This window comes from Physeter macrocephalus, chromosome 9 (genome assembly GCF_002837175.3).
Source record: "Physeter macrocephalus isolate SW-GA chromosome 9, ASM283717v5, whole genome shotgun sequence".
NCBI lineage: Eukaryota > Metazoa > Chordata > Mammalia > Artiodactyla > Physeteridae > Physeter > Physeter macrocephalus.
The window spans coordinates 108,663,915-108,678,222 of record NC_041222.1 but is presented as its reverse complement, the minus strand read 5'-3'; the positions used below and the strand labels follow the sequence as shown (position 1 = coordinate 108,678,222).

Here is a 14,308-nt window from a genome sequence, read left to right as displayed (position 1 = left end):
TTACAATGTTGTGTTAGTTTCTGCTGTATAACAAAGTGAATCAGCTATACGTATACATATATCCCCATATCCTCTCCCTCTTGCGTCTCCCTCCCACCCTCCCTATCCCACCCCTCTAGGTGGTCACAAAGCACCGAGCTGATCTCCCTGTGCTATGCGGCTGCTTCCCACTAGCTACCTATTTTACATTTGGTAGTGTATAGATGTCCATGCCACTCTCTCGCTTCGTAAAAATATGGAACACTTCACGAATTTGCACGTCAGCCTTGCACAGGGGCCATGCTAATCTTCTCTGTATCGTTCCAGTTTTAATATATGTGCTGCCAAAGCACGCACTACCAGTATTTTGGACTTTGGTGATGACACGTCTGAGCAAAGCAACGTGGAATAACACTAAGAAAGACACGAGTCAGGGTTTGTAGTCCTATAACGTGGAATAACACTAAGAAAGACACGAGTCAGGGTTTGTAGTCCTATGTTAGGCGAGAGGCAAGGGTGCCCAAGCTCTACTTCTGTGACAAATTGCCTACAAAGTTGCCAAGTATTGTTATTTTTCACGCAGACACCTTCATGTCCAGGTGTGATGAGAATTTTATTTTTCTGGCCACTTGACCCATTGTTTTATTTGTCACTTAAAAAGCACTTAGTGCCTGATTCCAATTACACAGAAAATCATCTTTTTTATTGCAACGAACTAGCATCACAGGAAGCTGGTTGTCATCCAAAGGAACACAAGTATAAACCATAATTATATTGGATGCGCATCTTAATCAAAAGACACACACAAAGGAGTGACTAGAAGTGTCAGAAGCAAAATTAAATATAGGGAACGTATACACATGGTAGATAAGAGGTTTGAGTATCTGTTAATAATCTAGGTCCTTAAGTAAGTGGAGAAGAAAGCGTGGATGAAAGGAAAGAACAAAGGTGAGCAGATTCAGAGAGGAGAGTCTGCCTCTGATGTTTGGAGCTTGTTTTCTGGGTCTCATAGAGAAGTTGTCCCCTGTGTGAGTCATGATCTTGGTCAGGATTCTTGGAGAAGGTTTATGGCCCCCGAAAAACTGACTGAGAACTTCTTAAGGTCCCGGCCTGAGATCTCTAGTTTTTCATGACTTGACAGTATCTTTAAATCTCTTCGGTTGTGAGGTGTAGATCTGAGTCTTAACACTTCACAGTTTTACTGTCGCTTTAGTTGTGACAACTCCTGGTAACACCTTTTTCATTAGGTTCAGTGCACACATTTTTGGATGAAATCTCCTGAAGCAAAATCAGAATTACAAGATTAGAATCGCCTCTTGAGGAGGAACCCAAAATTAATTTATAATGATGTAATGATTAGTCTGCTGGTAAATAATACTAGAAGAAGTAAGGACAGTGAAAATCTTCAGGGTTTCTTGAATCATATCACAAAGGGCGTTACAGGGACTTAACGTACTTGACAAGCGAATTGGAACGCAGTGATCAAAAAATATGTCTTTTGAAAGAAAGATTTTATAACCACTCTTTGAATATGAAAACAACCACTCTGAATATGAAAACAGTGCAAAGTCATTGAAATATGTTACTCTTTATGTATATATAATTAATTTAAGGCAACAGAAATTCATTTGGGGAGCAGGATTTTAATCTCAAATATGATCAACCACAGACATCTTACAGTAGTACTGAGTTACTTAACATGTAAATAATGCCAAGGAATCCTAATAATTACGTTATCTTCCTTTTCTATGGAGAAGAAGCAAAACTTCTTGTTATCTGGTGAATGTTCCAGAAACCTCCCCAAAATTAGTTTACAATACTTTGTTCATGGTCTGGTTTTTTTTTGAATTTGGGACATGAATTGGGAAAGACAAAAATACCAAGAGGGGTTGTCAGAAGAGACAAATATTAACAAAGCTATAGTATTTTTTTAAAAAGGAGTGGTTGTAGGGACTTCCCCGGTGGTTCAGTGGTTAAGACTCTGCATTTCCACTGCAGGGGCACGGGTTCAATCCCCGGTCAGGGAACTAAGATCCCACATGCTGCACGGCACGGCCAAATAAATAAATAAATACATAAAATAAAGTTTTTTTAAAAAAGTGGTTGTAGAAAATATTGTGAAAACATACAATAATAAAAACACTGAATATTAGAAATTTAATTTTTTTCTAAAATAAGGAAATTGTATCAAAATCATGCCAAAATTAAACAGAATTAGGTAAATAATTTGGAAATGCAAAGAAGCTTGTTTAAAATTATTTAACCATATAAATGTTTAGGCCAGACAACTATAGACTATTTTAAGAAAACTACCTCTGTGTGACTGAAAATTGAATAAAAATAGCATGATATATATTCAAATTCATATTTATACCTTTAAATTAATTGCAAATATTTTAAGAGGAAAGGTTTCCAGTGGGCTAGGACTGGAAATCAGATATTTTTAGTAAGCTTACTGAAAGATGTGTTAATGCTAAATAATAATATAAAAATTGTTAGATTTTTCTAGAGTGGCTTTTCATTATTATTCTCTTTTTCTGGAAATTTAAAATAGTTGTCTAGTGGTAACTTTTGGAGGATTGGAGCCATATTTAATGATGCTATTATAATTTACCATCTAGGAATATCTAAGTAAAATCTGTTCAACATTTCTGTGGTGAGAACCGATTTTGAAGATTATTACTTTAAATCATCAGAGATAATTGCTGATCTATTTTTACAATTCGCTCAGCAAGAAGAAATTAAATTGACTGCCATCTTCAATAAAGGAAAATAGCCTTACTCACTATGATTAAAATATTACTAATTTGAAAATCTTCTTACAAATATGGTGAACGTTTCTTGTATAAAATTACACATTAATACACAATTTTTCTTTCCTTCTCCTTCAGTTAAGCTCTGGTAATACCCGTGTAGGTTAGGTTCTGGTTACTGTAAATTAATTTGTTTAGCTATATTGTATTACATAAAATACTTACAAAACCTACCGTCTCTCTGATAACTTCAGATATTGTTGAGAACCTGTGAGTGAGTTTGGAGCGTTTCCATAGAGTTGACTGTTTTTCCTAGAATACTAAGGACAGTTGTTAGCAAGTGGACACCTTTTCTTGTTTCAGAACTGCTAATTCTCTATATCAAGATTTCTTCATCACTCTCATTATTATTATTGGTTATTTAAACAGAGCACCCCGAGCGGTTCGCTGGTGCTCTTCATGGTCAAAGGGCGTGTCAGAGAGTCGCGGGCAGGGGAGAGCAGGAGTCTTCTGGGCGGAGCTCACCTGCAGCTCTCCCAGCCCGGCTCCCCTCCCCACCACCGCCCCCGCGCTCAGCTCTGCTGCCGCACCTGCTGCAGCTTTATCACTCACTGGCTCCCGCTCGCCAGTGCCCACCTTCACAAGTGGCTCATTAGTTTGATAAAGAAAAGATGTTTGCTATAGGACACTATATTAATTGAATGCCTGTCTTTTTGTTCAATGTGTTAGGCCACACCCATCTCATTTATTATTTTTTCCATGGATGTTAACATGAAGCTTCTTTATAAATTCCACTTATTACAACATAAATAATGTCTAATTCGATTGAAATATTGTCAACAACAAACGGTACCTTGGCAAGATTTGCCATGCACTGTTGGTGTCTTTACATTTTAATTCATCAGTTAATGCATTCATTCGTTTAATTTATTATTATTTGCAGAATGAAAACGCCCCAGTTTTATTAGGATCAGAGTATAAAAGTGAGAAGGACGGGGTCCGAGATTTCTGTGTTAAATTTACCATTTACTAAAATATTACTTTCTTACATATGGATAATTATAATTCACTGAGTTTTTTGAAAACTACAGTATGATAAGAAATGTAGGCTAAGTCACAAATAGCTACTCCATAACTTTTAATGTTCGAAACATTACACTTGATGTCCAGAAACTGGATGATGTTTGGAAACAGTAAGTACCTAACATTTAATCTTCACTTTCTGGTAAAATCCCTCATAAATTTCAGTTTAAACTTTTATATTTTTTTTTTAGTCATGTGTTCAAAAAGTTTTCTTTCTTTCTTTTTTTTTTTTTTGATCCTTAATTAAATCTTTGTGTATACTCCATATCTGAGTGCACTGGTCAGAAGTGTATAAACAATAATACATAATTGCAGGAACAGAATTGTTTTGTTTATAATTTTAATGAGCGTGTTAGATGTATTTCCCTTAATAATATTTTTAGTTTGATATAAAAGACATTTATGGTATAAAACAAATTTTACTTCTATTATTTTAATTCTATTGGTAAAAAGTACTGAGTTTTATCAAGTAATTTCCTGCATTGCCAACAAGATCATAGAAATCTTTCCTTCAAATCTCTCACCCCACAAAAGTTTCAAAGTAACTTGAAATTTTAATAAAAATTGAAGACTATTCTCATAGTGACAATATTCAAATGCTACATTTTTACCATCATAAATTTTGTGCCAAAAGACCAGATCTGTTGAGATCATGTAGCTGGCTTTTAAATTTTTTACTATGTGCATAGAGATGAGCTGAGGAATATCGGGCCATTTTATTGCCATTAAGATTTCTGAACATGATAATTTGATGTTAGACAACTGGCCAGCAGGAAGACAAATCTTTACGGTTATACATAAATATTGTTGTAAAATAGAGTGGGAGAGGATAAAATAGCAGAGAAGAGTAATGAATACAGACCCAAAGGGTAAATCAATTCATGTACCTATTAAATTCCTTCAGTCATTTACATTTTATTTCCAGGAAAAATACCCCTCATTTATTGTTTCTGTGCCAAAAAGTCAATTAATTTTAAATAAAAAAATAATATTATTTATCTTTCTGTAACATAGAAAGGATGTTATAGTATAATCACAGAGAAATGGCTTCACAATTAAAGTCTCGTGATGAATAACAACAGAATTCTCTGCAACTTGGCCTCCACATCAGAGTTTTAATGTTTATTTATTGTTTTTCTAGACTTCTGATCACAATATGATAATTTGTAAAATATTTATAAATACTATTTCACATACATTCCCCTTAAATTTCAAAAGAAAACAGTGAAATTTCATATTATTATTATAATGTTGTTACTTCTTTTCATCCTATGCTAGCCTTTGAATTTGATGAGTATCAGGTGGCCTAATGGAGAAGTTGAAATCATTTCTAAATTCTACAGACCAATTTGAAGCACCAACATGCAAGCACTGTGCTTATGACACGTGCGTGTCATCTACCGCAACTCACACTAGGATACTGTGTAGAAAAGCCATTTAAGGGGAGGAGGAGTTTTTAATATACCAAACAAACAGATAAATAAATATACCTTTTTTTTAACACTTAAAGATGCTTTACTTGATTAGTAATCAGGAAATGCAAAATAAGAATATGGTGAGATAACATTTATAGTCATTATACTGGAAAAAATTGACTGATAACTCCAAATATTGACAAAGATGTGTATCAGTAAGAACTCTTACATCCTGGGCTGTGGGGTTAAACTGATGGAACTTTGGAAAATAATTTTTCTGTATTATCATGTTAAGTTCGACATCAATACACCCTGTGACCCATTGGTACAACTCCTGGATGTATACTCAGAGAAGTTCTATCACATGTTTATCACAACACAAATGCAAGAATGTTTATAACAGCATCATTTATACAAGAAAAAACAAGTAGTTCAAGTGTCCGTGAACAGGAGAAACGGTTCACTATGATATAGTCACACAATGGAATCGTATACAATCACAAAAAATGAATGAATGCAGTCGCTGGAATCAACATGGATAAGGCAAGAAGCCTATAGTTAAAAACATTCCATATTGATAAACCTAAAAGACAAGCAAAAGTAAACAGTACTTTTTAGGGTCACATGTCATGAAAAAAGCTTGGGTAAATATATCTATTTATAAATACATAACATTAAGCTTATTTATCATGAGGAAAGAAGATAAATCCATTATACAATACATGTAACTTTTGCATGGCAAAAAATTGTTTTCGATGAAAAGGTCAAGGAAGGAAGCAATATAAAAGTCCTTATAATTCCCTTAAGTCATCACTTTGAAAGTGAAAAACTTGAAATAATGCTGCAGAGTAATGTGGTCAAGAGTTTGTGTGTTTAGCACAGAGATGGGGGCATTGTGTGTGTGTGTGTGTGTGTGTGTGTGTGTGTGTGTGTGTGTGTGTGTGTGTACGGGATGTGGGAGATCCTCTGGGCTGGAAGCTTGGTTTAGCTATTTTTCAACTGAATGACCCTGAGTCAGATTCCCCAAATAAAAAGTGGCAAATCGAGCTTCCCTGGTGGCGCAGTGGTTGAGAGTCCGCCTGCCGATGAAGGGGACGCGCGTTCGTGCCCCGGTCCGGGAAGATCCCACGTGCCGCGGAGCGGCTGGGCCCGTGAGCCATGGCCGCTGAGCCTGCGCGTCCGGAGCCTGTGCTCCGCAATGCGAGAGGCCGCAACGGTGAGAGGCCCGCGTACCGCAAAAATAATAATAATTTTTTTTTAAAGTGGCAAATAATATGATTGCTCTGAGGATTGTTACAATAAAGTAATTCGAAGGAATGAAGGATTTATCTTTATTATGCCACAAAGCAAGAAGATAGCCTCTGAAAAAGTGCATCTAAAGAGGGAAGTGATTTTACAGGGTTTCTTGGAGAATTGGGGGGGAAGGTTTTGTTACCAAATTAAGTCTTAGGGACCCTGCTTGGCCCCTAGCCTGGCCGAGGACGCTGCCTGGGTGGTGGAGGGTTTTGTCTCCATTCAGTTAGGAGGCAAATAACAAAACCGAAGCTGAGATCGAGACAGCACAGGCTTCATTCAGTGGCCAAAGAACGGAGAAGTGGGAACTTAATTTTGAGATCAACTTCTCACCCACCTGGAGAGAATGATTTAATTTTAGAGTAAAGTCAAAGGGAGGAGGAGTGAGGCTAGTGATGAGGAGGCAGATGCATTTGTCTACCGGGGAAGGGGCAGGGCTTTTTCAAGGGCCTGGGGTGCCACCTCCTTTTTATCCTATTTTGGGCCTTAATGCCGCCGGCAGGTGTGTCATCTGGTAGCCGATGTAGTAAAAAATCAACGTATAATGAGACTCAGGCTCTGCTGGAGGTCAGATTCATTGCCATCTTGGTCCCAGCTGGTTTACCTGGGATTTTTGGTTTGTTTGTAGCTTCCTTTTTTATCTCTGGACCCTTTAATTTAAAGATTTATGTTCACTGCTGCTAAAGGTGGCAGTGGGCGTGCTTTGAGCAAAAACCTGGAGCAGCTCTGGCAATAGTTGGAGACATTTTGAGAAGAAGTAGCGGAAATTCTGACAATGGAGACCAAGGTACAGTCTTAACAAATTTTAACAGGGCAGTCTTTTAATTTATGAGAGTAAGAACAAAAGATGCCTAGAGTTTTTTGCTTGGGAAAAGTTATGCATGGTTATTTATCAATAAGAGCTGTATCGGGCTTCCCTGGTGGCGCAGTGGTTGAGAATCCGCCTGCCGATGCAGGGGATACGGGTTCGTGCCCCGGTCCGGGAAGATCCCACGTGCCGCCTGCGCGTCTGGAGCCTGTGCTCCGCAAAGGGAGAGGCCACAGCAGTGAGAGGCCCGCGTACTGCAAAAATAAATAAATAAATAATAGCTGTATCTTGGGGTCAAGTGGAATTTTCTCATTGAGATAAATGGGGACTGGGAAAAACATTATGATAACAGGGAGATACAAGATAGTTGAAGAAAATATAGTTTGGGGGAATAAAATAAGTTTAAAAATGTCATGATCTTGGGGAAATGTCTGGTAAACAGCAGATGCTCTAATTCTATTAGCATTAGTTTTATAAATGATTGCTGTGATTAATTTTTAAAGTTTTCCAGGAGAAATTATGCATTTTTTTTCATTTACTTGTCCGAGTAACAAAGAATGAAGTTTCAAATATTTGAAGGATACATGATGGCAAAGCGGGTAATAGGGGTTAGGTTTTGGTTTTTCTTAATTTATAAAATGACATTTTATATCGGTTAGGAGTTTTATATTTTTTAATTCTTCTACAAGTAGAGGAATCCATTCATTTTGGGAAGCAAAAGCCTTCCAGGTGGGATTTAATGTGACTTTTAGTTAAACAAACGTAAAATACTCTACACCTATTTTTCTTGAGCGAAAGAAGCCCGCCTGCCCCAGAGACACTGCCAGGTGTTCTGTGCAGCCTTCAAAGTCGTGCTTTCTTAGGTGGTGTAAATTGAATTTTGCCCTTGCAAGTTTCATTCTCTTTAGTAGAAAGTTTCTTTCCTTTATCTGGAATCGGTGGGTTAATTGTTGTTTGACAAGAGAAGTTAGGACTTCTGGGTTGTACTCAGTTGGCACAATTTTCCGGACCAGAGCTCCCCCAAGAGAAATACCCTCTTCATCAGTAAGAAGGAAAGGTTGGGAAAGGAAGGGCCTCCTCTGGTGTTGTACAAGCAGACTGAGGTGTTAGGACCCACCTGAGATTTTGTTTGTGGCTGATTAGCGTAAAGGTCAGGTACCTTGCTGACTGCCTGTGGTTCTTTGTTTGTTTTGTTGGTTTGTTTTGTACTCTCATTACTTAGACTAGAATCCTATAAGTGAGTGTTTTGTTCATTCCTCCTCTGCCCATAAAAGAATGTTCTGAGAAAGTGCCTTCTATGGCAGCCAGCCACCCCCAACCCCACCCCATAAGGACCAAAATGACAGTGTGACTTCAGAAGAGCACCCCTGTGGCTCCGCGCTTGTTCCGGGAATTGGCCCAGCTACGGAAAACCCTCTGCTCCAAGCACTGAACGCTCTCCCTTCTTTTGAAATGTCCCTTTGCGGTGAACCAAGGATGGCCAAATGCACCTGAAGACCAGATTGGAAGTCTCCCCATGTCCAAAAATCCCAGCTCAATAGAACACTTGCCAGCCAGACATGCTCTCAATGTTCCCCCTTTATCCTCTATAAAATGTGCCATCCTTCCTAACGTCTTTGAATCCCGCTGAAACAAAAGTGACATATTTATGTATAAACAGCTTTGTTTGTTATGTCTGGCCTTAGTTTTGTCCTTGACAGTTCATGGCAGTACTACCTATAATAACCAGAACCCAGAACAAACACCTGGGCATCATCTGGAGGATGGATGATTAATGGAAAATAAACCAGTATTCATACATGTTGGTTTACAACCTCGGGAGCTCCCCAGGGGAGATCTGAAACCTCCCTCCTTCCACGGAGGGCAGGGAGAGACTGAAGAAACAGGTAGACCCTCCAGTGAGCAGGTGCAGGTGTAATAAGCAGGGAGCTTTTACAGGAGCCCTGTCCTGGGTGCTATGAGATCAGTAGATCTCCATCCTTGCCAGAATCTCAGGCTTTAACTGGACTCAGCCCTGTAGACCATCCAGATGGTCTCACCACCACACCACCAGCTCAGGGCTGTGTCCTTGGGCAGCTTCCAGCTCAGGCGAGGCAAGTGGGGCACACAGCCTGAGGATGGGGGGGTAAGGAGCCTCTGATTGCCTGGGTCCAGCTGGAGGGTTAACTGTTGTCACCACCTCTCATTGACCTCCTCCAACCATGCAATGAACAAATGGTCAAATAAAATAAAATTCATACAAACGGAGCCCTGGAGAGTGACGAGAATGCACGGGAGGTTATGGATGGATCCTACAAACCTAATGCTGAGCACGGAAGCCAGACACAAAGGATTGCATTTATGGAAAATCCACAGACAAGCCTATTTAGTTTAGTGTATTCAGTCAGGATTGTGGTTACCTTGCTGATGGATAGTGGTTGACAGGTGGCAGGGCGTGGGCTTTGGGTGTTATAGTTATTGGTCTGGGTGCTAGAGGGACAGTGTGTTTGCTTTGTGAAAATTTAATGAGCTATACTTAATAATTTATGCATATTTACACTAATGTATGCATGTTATAATTGTAAACATGTATTTTAAATGTCATCATCCCTTATTGTCATAGATTGGAAAGTTCTGTCTACCTCCAGGGATACACTAATGTGAAATTTAAAAACTTACTTTAGAAAATATGTGAAGCAGTATTAACTTCCCTTACTCAGAGAAAAAGAAACTTAAATTTATTTTAAACGTGTACCAGTATGATTGCCTGAGTGTGTTAGTGGCCGAGAGAAGAGTATTCTAAAAAGATTCTGGTCTTAGTGCACAATTAAAACCCTACCTTAAAAACAGGTATCTCTCTGAGAAGAATGAGTCACGTGAAAATAGAAGTGGTCTTCAATCTGCTAAAATATCTTAGGTGGCTGGTACAGTCACGTAATATAACACGTCTGAATTTCTATGTTGAACAAAAGCAACATGCCAAGGATTCGGGGTGGTCAGTATCTCAGGCAACAATATGTTACATTAACAAACATCTAATGAAGAAGACACTCGTGTGGCTCCTAGCAACAGACTGTTGTTTAGAGTCTGTGTCATTTAGGAATTGCTGTGTTGGGAAGGCCTTGCTCAAGACAACGTCTGAATTGGCTTCCTTTGTGGCCTTGAATATCTCACCTCCAGGACAATCAGTCACTCCCATACGCTGGTCTGCCATGGAATTCATCACATCCTGCCTACACAGTTATGTTTTCAAGCTTCCCTGAGTTATTTGTACAGATTTCCTCTCAGCTTTTACTTACTATGTATGTTTTCTGAGTATAAAGAGGATAAAGTTGAACTAACCCTAACAAGACTGCATTTTTAAAGCTTTAAGAATCATTATTATATAAATGTCATTGAAAAAGTCTTATCAACTGGTAACATCTTGCTTCATTACACTGTATAAGAAGCAAAAATGATCAGTAAGTCAAGTCAAAACCTAATGTGCACTTTTTATTGGCACCAAGAAATTCTGCTCTTGCTTATACCATCCATGGACTTCTCCTTGACACTTTTATGTTTGAATATCATTTTTTCACAGATACTGGCCTTCACAAGACCTGTCCTCAAGAGAACCTACTTTACCAGAGATTAGCCTACTCTGGTTTCATCAGTGCCTCACTGCCCTGGGGTCAGGAACTACCCACCTGCATTCTGCTCCAGCATTCCACACGGGGGGAAGAAGATATCCAGAGTGGAGACTCACAAGTGGAAATTACACAAGAGCCATTGCCAGGGTAGGAAAGCCTTAATTGTAATTGACCACCTGCTGGAGGCTCAGTGTCAACAAACTGTGTTAAAAACTCCAGAAGGACCTAGTGGTGGGGGCCCCCATAAGATTGTGTGGTTTCCTCTTAGGAGCTCAGCTAGGTTCTCACATTAAATATCAGTGAAAAACCCGTTTATGCTTCTGACAGAGAGACCACCCTGTTCTTCTTAATAAGGCTGCCCTCAGGGGAACCTAGAAACCAGAACCTAACCTACCTGGGTATCACCAGAGCCAGGAGAAAGAAAAGAAGGAGAAGAAAGAGAGAAAGTAACAAATGAAATATTTGAAACAATACTGGCTGAGAATTTTATTTTCAAACTACAGGAAACCAAAGATAAAGAAGAAATCCTGAGAAACACCAGAGGAAAAAAAAACCTTACTTAGTGTTGAAATAACTTTCTAGGTCCGATATGGAGCTGCTGCCCAGGGTGCCATGTCAGCAAATTGAAACTTAGATGACTTTTGTGTCTCTGTACACGTTCCTTTTGACCAGAAACACTGCATATCCAGTCAGCCAATCCCCACATGTCAAGCCAGTTCTAGGCTCTGTACTTATTTCCTTGTTCCTTCTCATCCTAAACAAGGTTGACTATGTTGCCTAGCCAAGCAGATATTTTCTATTTGTCTTCTTCTTCTTCTTCATTCTTTGTCTTAGAAAAGCCTCTTGCCTTCTACCCCATTTTGCAGTTTTCCAAAAGTAGACTGTCTGCTTCATGAAATGTTAAAGTTTGTTTGTATTACCTAAATTTTCTTTAATCATTCTCTAACACACTAGGGGAACAAAGCTAAGGATTACATTTGATTTCTCAGAATCCATGGAAGCAAGAAGAGAGTACAATATTTAGTGTTGAGGGGAAAAAATGACCAGTGTAGAATTGTATACCCTGCAAAATTATCCATCAAAAATGAAGGAGAAATAGACTTTCTCAGACATACAAAAATTGAGAGAATTTGTTTCCTTGCAAGAAATGGTAAAATAAGTTGTTTAGAGAGAAGAAAAATAATAAATTGTTTAGAGAGAAGGAAAAAATAGTTGCTTAGAGAGAAGGTCGGAAACTCAGGTCTACATAAAGTAAGAAGGAGCACTGAGGAAAGAATAAGTGAAGGCAAAATAAAACTTTTATTTTTCTTATTCCTCATTTATCTATCAGATAACTGTTCAAAATAATAATACCAATGATATATTCAATTATGCATGCATATATTATATACTTATATATGTTTGTATATGCTTGTATATAAATAAAAAAATGACAGCAAAGATAAAAGAGATTGAAGGAAGGGATTCGGATTATTTTGTTATTTATAAGGTTCTTACACTACCTGTGAATTGTAAAGTTATTTGAAAGTGGCCTTGGGTTAGCTGTAAGTATATGTTGCAAACTCTAGGGCAACCACAAAAAAAAGTAAAAAAGAAAGTATAAGTGATATGCTAATAAAGGAGAGAAAATGGCATCATACAAAATGCTCAATTAAAATCGTGAAAGGAAGAAAAAGAGTGGAGATTAGAAGAACAAGGGCAACAAATAAAATACAGTAATGAATATGGTAGATACGAATCTGACAACATCAGTAATTGCTTTGAAAGTCAGTGACCTAAATGCACCAGTAACTGATTGTAAGTTGGATTAAAACAGAAGACTCCACCATATGTTGTCTACAAGAAACCCACGCTGATTATAAAGACACATATCGATTAAAAGTAAACAGATGGAAGAAAATACACATGTAAACAGTAGTTAACAGAAAGCAGGAGTAGCAATATTAATTTCATACAGAACAGACTTCAAAGCAAGGAGAGTTATTAGGGATAAAAACGGCATTAAATAATGATAAGGGTGTCAGTTATCAGGAAGACATAACAATCCTTAATGAGTATGAGCCTAACAACAGACAAACTGTGTGAGGCAGAAACTAATAGAATTGCAAGAGACATAGGAAAATCCATTATCTTAGCTGGGGACTTCAACACCTGTCTATCAGAAATGGACAGATCATCAGGCAGAAAATCACTAAAGACACAGTTAAATGCAACAATAACATCCATCAACTGGATATAATTCACATCTGTAAATTATGGCAACAACAGAATACACATTATTCTTGAGCTCACTTGGAGCATTCACCAAGATATACCACATTCTAAGCCACAAACACATCTTAACAAATTAAAAAAAATAGAAATCATATAATGTCTGCTCTCAGACTACCATGGAATTAAACTTGTAATTAGAAAAATAGCTGGGAAATCCTAAAATGTGTGGAGATTAAACAACACTCTTTTAAAGAACACATGAGTCAAGGAGAAAATCTCAAGAGAAATTAAAAATATATTTTGAACTAAATGAAAATGAAAACAGCTTATCAAAATTTGTGATATGCAGCAAAAGCAGTTCTTGGAAGGAAAGTAATAACATTTGATGCATTTATGAAGAAAGTCTAAAACCAATAATCTAAATTTATACCTTAGGAAACAAGAAATAGAAGAGCAAATTAATTCCAAGAAAGCAAATGAAAAGAAATAATAAGAATTAGGGCAGAAATCAATGAAATTGAAAGCAAGAAATCAACAAAGAAAAATCAATAAAACCCAAACTGGTTTTTTTAAAAGATGAGCCTCTAGCCAGGTTGGCTAAGAAAAAAAAGAGAGATGAGACAAATGACTGGTATCAGAAATAAAAGAGGAGACATCAGTACAAACCCTATGGACATTAGAAGTATTAAAGGAATACTATGAACAACTCTATGCCCACACATTTGATAACCTAGATGATATGGACCAATTCCTTCAAAGATACAGTTTACAAAACTCACACAAGAAGAAATACACAATCTGAATAAGCCTGTATCCATTACAGAAATTGAATCAATAATTAATAACATTCCAAAACAGAAATCACCAGACCCAGATGGGTTCACTGGTGAATTCTACCAAACATTTAAGGTAGAAATTACACCAATTCTCTACAATATATTTTTTAAATTGGAGTAGAGCTGATTTACAATGTTGTGTTAGTTTCTGCTGTACAGCAAAGTGAATTAGTGTTCTCTGTGCTATACAGTAGGTCCTTATTAGTTATCTATTTTATATATACTGGTGTGTATATGTCAATCCCAATCTCCCAATTTATCCCTCCCTCTCACCCTTTACCCACCCTGGTAAGCATAACTTATTTACAAAACAGAAATA

General features: G+C 37.6%; 1 non-coding gene across 1 annotated transcript; it reads right to left on the bottom strand.

The window, feature by feature from the left end:
* Nucleotides 1-229: 229 nt before the first annotated feature.
* LOC112066760 (U6 spliceosomal RNA) lies at nt 230-332 on the bottom strand. The gene has a single exon (XR_002892854.1). It is a non-coding gene; the product is annotated as a U6 spliceosomal RNA (small nuclear RNA).
* Nucleotides 333-14,308: the final 13,976 nt, after the last annotated feature.